The sequence below is a fragment of the Lepidochelys kempii genome, chromosome 10, assembly GCF_965140285.1.
Source record: "Lepidochelys kempii isolate rLepKem1 chromosome 10, rLepKem1.hap1, whole genome shotgun sequence".
NCBI lineage: Eukaryota > Metazoa > Chordata > Testudines > Cheloniidae > Lepidochelys > Lepidochelys kempii.
The window spans coordinates 3,297,386-3,307,126 of NC_136389.1; positions in this window are offsets into that span (position 1 = coordinate 3,297,386).

Below are 9,741 nucleotides of genomic sequence, written 5' to 3' on the forward strand. Positions count from 1 at the left end.
AACCCAGGACTAGAATAAAATAAGGTGCCATAAAGCAGAATTGCGGTGCCTGGGTAGCACTCAAAGGGAATTCTTGACCAAACAGCCAATAGTCATGGGCGCTGCAGCTCTGGCTGGAGCTTAGTTTGCAGAGTTGTGAGGACTCATGACTGGATTAGCAATGGGGGCTGCAGGTTGGAACTGAAGTTCACTGGCAGAGCTGGAGGGGGAACCGGCTGAAGTAGCAGGGGATGGTCCAAATCAGGACTGTGATGCACTGGCAGAGCTGTGAGAGGGAGTTTGCACAGCATCTCTCCTCCGTATGCTTAGCTCGTCTAGCTCCGCACTTTCATCAGCACCAAAAACACACAATAGCCAGAATAAAGGTAAAATTTCTAGTACAGAACTGCTCCCACTTCTGCATCACTTTGATCAGAGACATCCCAATGTTTGTCAGGCACCGGCAACATGTCTAATTAATATGGCACGGGTGTTATTGATTAGGGAAGAGCTAGGAAACCCTTATAGCTTATCATTGGCCATATTAAGACTATGAAGAACATAGCATCTGGTGATAGGTCTTGTGTAAACAACAAAACCAAATAATCTTACCATGTCCAGATACCTGCAGAATAGAGAGAAAAGGCCAAGATGCACTGGGATTTGAAAAGGAAAACTTCTTCGATTTGTGGGACCCTCTTTTAAAAAAGTCCATAACTAACAGAAAATTCTTTTTTTACCAGCTGAAACAAAACAATCTTGACTTGGAGCACTAGCTGGTGTATTCACTGCCCTCTGGTGGTGACACAGAAATAAAAATAGGAATTCCAGGAGAGATTTTCTTTAGCTATTAAACCCACTCAGTATGAATGAAGGTCAATAATTGTGATGGATTTTCTTTTTTAGCAAGTCAAAAAAACTTTGTCTCCTTTGCCAATAAATTTTCAATGTAATTGGGTAAATTAAAGCACCAGACACAGGCTTGACACTGAGCTCCAGCCTTTGGTCTGCAAACAGAGCTTCCACAGGAATTAGTAATAGCCAGGGATCTCTGAGCTAAAGGCTAAAACTCTGGATTAGAAAAAAGACTCATTTTGTTTCCTAACAGACCATCATCCAGACTGCTGGATGAAACGCAGCCTCGTATGTGATGACTGCTCGGCACAGCCTGTGGATTAAATTATCTTTACCTACTTCAGATTCAAACTCATCCTAATATTATTATATTTAGTAGGTGATTTTTTATCTGAGAGTTTGAAAGGTCACTCCCAAAAATAATATCAAGCTGCTGCATCTGTGCCAGCATGCAGCCTTTGGTAGCTCTGTCGTATTCCTACAATTATTCCTATTTATTTAGCCAGCTCTACAGCTGTGCATGGCACTTTGCAGACAAATAAAATTACAGTCCCTGCCCCCAGGATTTTACAACCTAAATTAGACTTAAACCAGGGCTCCCAAACCATGCCCTACCAAGGGTCCCATTAATAACTCTTCAGGGGAGAGAGGGCCAGGCCTAAATTGTACATACATATAACATCAAAGAAATACACACACGGAACATCTTCTTGCACTTGAATCAATGCACAAAACTTGCTGGTTGGTTGTATTCACCAGCAGTAAGAACCTGCGGTTCCTTAGCTTTCTCCTCACTCTACGATAACAGGAACAGAATGACTGTGGGCTGCATTGTAGCCTATAGGACACCACACCTGACCTTTGGGTTACACTTTGGGGTAGGTGTTGCCCTACAACTAATATTTTTGCTGCATTTTCTGTCTCCTCCAATTTTACTTTGGCACTTTCTTTGTCAGGAATTTACCAGTGAACTGCTTTCCATTGCCCTAAAAAATTACCTTCTGGCTTTCTGAAACTATTCTCCCTGACAATAAAAATTATTCTACTCTCAGTATGAAAGCAGCCCATGCAAGGCTTACCTCTTTTTCACAGGGTCTAGCCAGTAGCCGATTGGAATAAGGAAAATTACCAGCTTCAAAGCTTTTGGATCAGTTACATGCTGGTGACAACTACCTGAGTTTCTATGGCAAATTCTTTCTGAGTACAGTAACCTAATAGGCCATTCATTAGCAAGCCAACCTAAAGAGCTTTCTGGAGAACAGGAGTACAAAGTGTGCCGGGCAGGCACAGGAGCAGTTTCAGCTAACACTGTCACCATGCTTGGAACAAGAAGAAAATTCTCAGGCTCTTAAAGCTTTAACCAGTTTAAACCTTAGATAGATGTAAATTCCAGGGGAGAATTTAGGAAGCAACCACCAATGTATCTGCATGGGAAGATGCTACTTCCCTTAAACAGTGAATTAAATTCATTCCTGTTTTAACTCCATGGGTGTACGGCAGAGACCACACTTTGGTGACTGCAGAGGCACTGTGCAGCCAGTGGAGATATATCTCACAGCTCCTGCAGAAGCCGAAGGGTTATTTGCTTAAAAAAATGTTTCTCCTAAGAAAGCTACAGGGAAGAGGAGGCAGCAAATCAGATGAATTTCTATGCTGCTTTTTAAACAAACACAAAGAATAGCATATACCATATATCTGTGTTACACACAATCTTTCCTCTTGGGTCTTGGCATTTCCAGGTGACCTCAGCTTTCTCGATCCATCTAGCAGTACACAGTGATCAGAAGGGTTCTGCTTGATAACAATCCAAACCAGTGCGGACTGACATACACTCATTTTCATCATCTGAGTCAGATGCTACCTGCAGAAGATTGATTTTCTTTTTTGGTGGTTTGGGTTCGGTAGTTTCTGCATCTGAGTGTTGCTCTTTTAAGACTTTTGAAAGCATGCTCCACACCTCATCCCTCTCAGATTTTGGAAGGCACTTCAGATTCTTAAACCTTGGTTCGAGAGCAGTAGCTATCTTTAGAAATCTCCCATTGGTATCTTCTTTGTGTTTTGTCAGATCTGCAGTGAAAGTGTTCTTAAAATGAGCAACATGTACTGGGTCATAACCGGAGATTGCTATAACATGAAATATACGGCAGAAAGTGGATAAAACAGAGCAGGAGACATACAATTCTCCCTCAAGGAGTTCAGTCACTAATTTAATTAACACATTGTTTTTTTAAATGAGCATCATCAGCATGGAAGCATGTCCTCTGGAATGGTGGCCGAAGCATGAAGGGGCATATGAATGTTTAGCATAACTGGCATGTAAATACCTTGCGATGCCGACTACAAAAGTGCCATGCAATTGCCTGTTTTCACTTTCAGGTGACATTGTAAATAAGAAGCGGGCAGCATTGTCTCCTGTAAATGGAAACAAACTTGTTTGTCTTAGCGATTGGCTGAATAAGAAGCAGGACTCAGTGGACTTGTGGGCTCTAAAGTTTTACATTGTTATGTTTTTGAGTGCAGTTGTGTAACAAAAATATCTACACTTGTAAATTGCACTTTCACGACAGATTGCATTAGGGTACTTGTATAAGGTGAATTGAAAAACACTATTTCTTTTATCATTTTTACAGTGCAAATATTTGTAATTAAAATAATAATATAAAATGAGCACTGTACATTTTGTATTCTGTATTGTAATTTAAATCAATATACAGTATTTAAAATGTAGAAAAACATCAAGAACAGTTAATAAATTTCAATTGGTATTCTATTGTTTACAAGTGCAATTAAAATGGCGATTAATTGCAATTAATTTTTTTAATTGTGGGGTTTTTTTTAGTTAATCGCGTGAGTTAACTATGACTAATTGACCACCCTAATTTACACACAACTCCTATTACAATGAGCTGCATTGGATCATTAATAAGAATCCTAAATAGAGCTTTGGGATTTAGGGGATTTTCTTGGCTTTATCCTCCCTTTCTATTGGTTTTATCCTCTTTCTACTGTTCAGGGCCACAGATGTGGAAGTAAGTCTGAATGAATGGCCCTGCTACTACTTCCAACAACATCACCCCAACCCCACAAGTCCTGATCACAATACTCCCTGAACTGATGGCCACTTTGTTTCTCAATCTGGAGCCATTTCCCTGGTGGTTTGGTTTTGTAATTGCTACATTTTGAATCCATGGTACCACCTGTCTTATTAACTAACCTTCCTGTCCCAGTGGTCCCTACCCCTTGTAGAGCTGCACCCATGGGCTAGCTCTGCATAATACAGCTGAATCCCTGTATAGCCTGGGGAATAAACTGGAATCTAAGAACAAACTATAGAGAGGCATTTTTCCTTTAAAAAATAAGGCTTTCCTCCAACATTAAACTTCATTCTGCACTAGCCTGGATTCTGCTTTCTCTCCAGGGGACCAATGACTCCTTAAAGGCCTGGAATTAAAACTTAATTATCTCAGATTCTTAGTTCAAAGGAGGAAAAAACACAGGTATGTGTTGGGAGCTGAACTCTCTGTACTGACCAGGTCAGCTGGACAAGGGCAGCTCCAGTCCCTTTCTGGCCTTGTCTTGGTTTAACCTCTCAGCAGCCATTCTCATTACGTTCCATAAAAAGAAATAACACAAACGGAGTCAATATTAAGCAGTTAGTTAGGGGTCAGGGTGCCCTGGCTCCAAAACCAGCATGAGTCACCTGAAAGGGGGTTGTTAGGAGAGTCCCAGTGCTACAGGCTTATCAGATTACAACAAACAGCTGTAATCTTTGCAGCCTCTCATAACCCTGTCTCATGATTCTTGTTATATGTGGCTGGCTGCTGCACCCTTCTTATATTTGTCTACCTTCCCTCTCATTAAACCTTAGTGATAAACTACACTGGGGGATTCTTCATCCCTCCCTCTTCCCCTGCCTCAAAAGATCCTTGACTCATCTACCCCAACTGTTGATCTTCCCTCCTCCCATGACAAGAAACCCTCATTCCCCTTTCAGGAAACTCTTCCCCACACATGTACTCCTGGCTGCCACTCTGCCCATCTGGGGATTGAAACCAGGAGCAGAGAAGTGGGTCAGAAAGACAGTACACATCCAGAGAGTCAGGGTAAGTTTCTGGCTGAGGGGAAGTAGGTAGAATAGAAAGCACAGACTTTGAGATAGATCAGAGAGGCTTTTCAACAGTTGGGAGACAAGTGTAGGGGGATCTGGGAGGGTTTCTGGCAGGTAGGTGGGTAGGTAGATGAAGGAGGAAGCCTACACCAGGTGTGTGACGTGTGAGGGTTTCTGCAAGCCGGGAAGTGGATCACATAGGAAGTGCATATCTAGGACTCTCAGAATGTTTTCTGGCAATCACATAGGCAGTACTTGGAGGGAAAGGCACGGGTGGATCACTCCATAATTGCCATATTCTGTACACTTCCTGGAAGCCGTACTCACTGTCAGAGACAGGATGCTGGGCTAATTGGACCATTGGTCTGACCCAGTATGGCAGCTCTTATTGTCTAGTTCTCATGATCTGTGCACAAACAGTGGGAATTGGGGAGGGCTTCCAACAGCAGGGAGGTTGACTTGGGGAAAAGATTTGGGCTTTGCCATTGCACTAGTAATAAATTGCAACCAAAAAGATCTCAGTTCTGGACTTTGAAGGTGTAAAGGAACATTATTAGGTTATAAATCACAGCATCATTACCAACCAGTTCACTGACTGGATTATTAACCTACCATTTTGCAGAGCTTCTGTACAATTTCCAGTGCCACTGGACTATAAGTAACATGCCCTGTTATTGTAACAGTGTTGGTCCTAGGATATTAGAGAGACAAGTTCTGTGAGGTAATATCTTTTATGGGACCAACTTCTGTTGATGAGAGAAACAAGCTTTTGAGTTTACACAGTGCTCTTCTTCAGACCTGAAGAAGTAACATGTCCTGGATGCCATTATTACACAGTGCGGTGTTGAATAGGTATTCCAGGGGTGTGGAGATGAAACAGATGCATGCCTCAGACCAAGGTTTTTTGGTCAGACTGGATCATTTGTTCTTTTTTTTTTTCCGTCAATAAATACAAGTATTTTTAATTTCCCAGATTGTACCTCCTCTTTGATCATTCTTCTTGTTGTTATCGTTAGCTGCCAATTTATTGCTGTTTTATTGCTATTACGTTATTTTGTTTATAATTAGTTGGCAAGGTGCTTAGAAAATGAGAATAACTGTCTTTAATCCTTAAAGCACATGACAGTCATAGAATATCAGGGTTGGAAGGGACCTCAGGAGGTCATCTAGTCCAACCCCCTGCTCAGAGCAGGACCAATCCCCAATTAAATCATCCCAGCCAGGGCTTTGTCAAGCCTGACCTTAAAAACTTCTAAGGAAGGAGATTCTACCACCTCCCTAGGTAATGCATTCCAGTGTTTCACCACCCTCCTAGTGAAAAAAATTTTCCTAATATCCAACCTAAACCTCCCTCACTGCAACTTGAGACCATTACTCCTTGTCCTGTCCTCTTCTACCACTGAGAATAGTCTAGAACCATCCTCTCTGGAACCACCTCTCAGGTAGTTGAAAGCAGCTATCAAATCCCCCCTCATTCTTCTCTTCTGCAGACTAAACAATCCCAGTTCCCTCAGCCTCTCCTCATAAGTCATGTGTTCCAGACCCCTAATCATTTTTCTTGCCCTTCGCTGGACTCTCTCCAATTTATCCACATCCTTCTTGTAGTGTGGGGCCCAAAACTGGACACAGTACTCCAGATGAGGCCTCACCAATGTTGAATAGAGAGGGACGATCACGTCCCTCGATCTGCTCGCTATGCCCCTACTTATACATCCCAAAATGCCAGTGGCCTTCTTGGCAACAAGGGCACACTGCTGACTCATATCCTACTTCTCGTCCACTGTCACCCTAGGTCCTTTTCCGCAGAACTGCTGCCTAGCCATTCGGCCCCTAGTCTGTAGCGGTGCATTGGGTTCTTCCATCCTAAGTGCAGGACCCTGCACTTATCCTTATTGAACCTCATCAGATTTCTTTTGGCCCAATCCTCCAATTTGTCTAGGGCCCTCTGTATCCTATCCCTGCCCTCCAGCATATCTACCACTCCTCCTAGTTTATTATCATCCGCAAATTTGCTGAGAGTGCAATCCACACCATCCTCCAGATCATTTATGAAGATATTGAACAAAACCGGCCCCAGGACCGACCCCTGGGGCACTCCACTTGACACCGGCTGCCAACTAGACATGGAGCCATTGATCACTACCCGTTGAGCCCGACAATCTAGCCAACTTTCTACCCACCTTATAGTGCATTCATCCAGCCCATACTTCTTTAACTTGCTGACAAGAATACTGTGGGAGACCGTGTCAAAAGCTTTGCTAAAGTCAAGGAACAACACATCCACTGCTTTCCCTTCATCCACAGAACCAGTAATCTCATCATAGAAGGCGATTAGATTAGTCAGGCATGACCTGCCCTTGGTGAATCCATGCTGACTGTTCCTGATCACTTTCCTCCCATGTAAGTGCTTCAGGATTGATTCCTGGAGGACCTGCTCCATGATTTTTCTGGGGACTGAGGTGAGGCTGACTGGCCTGTAGTTCCCAGGATCCTCCTTCTTCCCTTTTTTAAAGATTGGCACTACATTAGCCTTTTTCCAGTCATCCGGGACTTCCCCCGTTCGCCACGAGTTTTCAAAGATAATGGCCAATGGCTCTGCAATCACAGCCGCCAATTCCTTTAGCACTCTCGGATGCAACGCATCCGGCCCCATGGACTTGTGCACGTCCAGCTTTTCTAAATAGTCCCTAACCACCTCTTTCTCCACAGAGGGCTGGCCATCTACTCCCCATGCTGTGATGCCCAGTGCAGCAGTCTGGGAGCTGACCTTGTTAGTGAAGACAGAGGCAAAAAAAGCATTGAGTACATTAGCTTTTTCCACATCCTCTGTCACTAGGTTGCCTCCCTCATTCAGTAAGGGGCCCACACTTTCCTTGGCTTTCTTCTTGTTGCCAACATACCTGAAGAAACCCTTCTTGTTACTCTTGTCATCTCTTGCTAGCTGCAGCTCCAGGTGCGATTTGGCCCTCCTGATTTCATTCCTACATGCCCAAGCACTATTTTTATACTCTTCCCTGGTCATATGTCCAACCTTCCACTTCTTGTAAGCTTCTTTTTTATGTTTAAGATCCACTAGGATTTCACCGTTAAGCCAAGCTGGTCGCCTGCCATATTTACTATTCTTTCGACACATCGGGATGGTTTGTCCCTGTAACCTCAACAGGGATTCCTTGAAACACAATCAGCTCTCCTGGACTCCTTTCCCCTTAATGTTAGTCCCCCAGGGGATCCTACCCATCCGTTCCCTGAGGGAGTCGAAGTCTGCTTTCCTGAAGTCCAGGGTCCGTATCCTGCTGCTTACCTTTCTTCCCTGTGTCAGGATCCTGAACTCAACCAACTCATGGTCACTGCCTCCCAGATTCCCATCCACTTTTGCTTCCCCAACTAATTCTTCCCAGTTTGTGAGCAGCAGGTCAAGAAAAGCTCCCCCCTAGTTGGCTCCTCTAGCACTTGCACCAGGAAATTGTCCCCTACATTTTCCAAAAACTTCCTGGATTGTCTATGCACCGCTGTATTGCTCTCCCAGCAGATGTCAGGAAAATTAAAGTCACCCATGAGAACCAGGCCGTGCGATCTAGTAGCTTCTACGAGTTGCCGGAAGAAAGCCTCATCCACCTCATCCCACTGGTCTGGTGGTCTATAGCAGACTCGCAGCACTACATCACTCTTGTTGCTTACACTTCTAAACTTAATCCAGAGACACTCAGGTTTTTCTGCAGTTTCGTACCGGAGCCCTGAGCAGTCATACTGCTCCCTTACATACAGTGCTACTCCCCCACCTTTTCTGCCCTGCCTGTCCTTCCTGAACAGTTTATAACCATCTACGACAGTACTCCAGTCATGTGAGTTATCCCACCAAGTCTCTGTTATTCCAATCATGTCATAATTCCTTGACATCACCAGGACCTCCAGTTCTCCCTGCTTGTTTCCAAGGCTTTGTGCATTTGTATATAAGCACTTGAGATAACCTAACTTGAGATAACCTTGAGATAACAGTCTTGGTCTCTACTCAGAAGAAGTCACTTCCATCCCACTGGATGCAGTCTCTGTCCAATTTTTCCATTCAGATTGAAATTTGTGGGCCAGTCCCAAGTTTCACAGGGCTTAGTCTCCTGCACCCAGCCTATGAGACAGTTAGGGCCTCCTGCATTTCAGATGTGTTGCTACACCATCCCTGAATGATGACTCATTTCTGTGTCCAGGGGTGCTGAAACAATTTTTACAGTGGGGGTGCTGATGGCGGAAACCATGTATTTGGGTTTATTACTACTTAAAGCCAAGGGGTGTGGCAGCACCTCTAGTTCCAGCCCCTATGCCGGTGTCCTTCTTATGCTGACATGGCACCTTGCAGAATCCTAACAAAACAGCTTCCTTCTGCCTGTTGATGCAGTGGTAGCGATTTGAAGACTGTGGCATCATCATGCAGCCTTGGCAACAGCCTCGCCCCGCGGGTGGTGATGTGAGGCTTGTGCCAGCACCAGGCAGTGGCAGAGCGGGTTGCGACATCATACATCGGCTGCGACATCATACACTGGGCAGCGCATCAGCCTCACCACATCATCCCACAGGCCAGTGTGAGGCTAGTGAACTGTCCTCGCACCACATGCCAGGACAACACCGCACTTCCCGGGCCATTTGGACAGACCGGGACAAATTAAACTTGGTTGGAGGGAGCCACTGCTCCAATGGTCTTGGTTCAGCAGACAACGCTCTTCCGGTTGGGCTGACAGAACTTCCGGTTGCATAACGTCTTAGTAACCGGAACTTCCGGTCCCGTAACGGTCAGTCATGGCGGGATC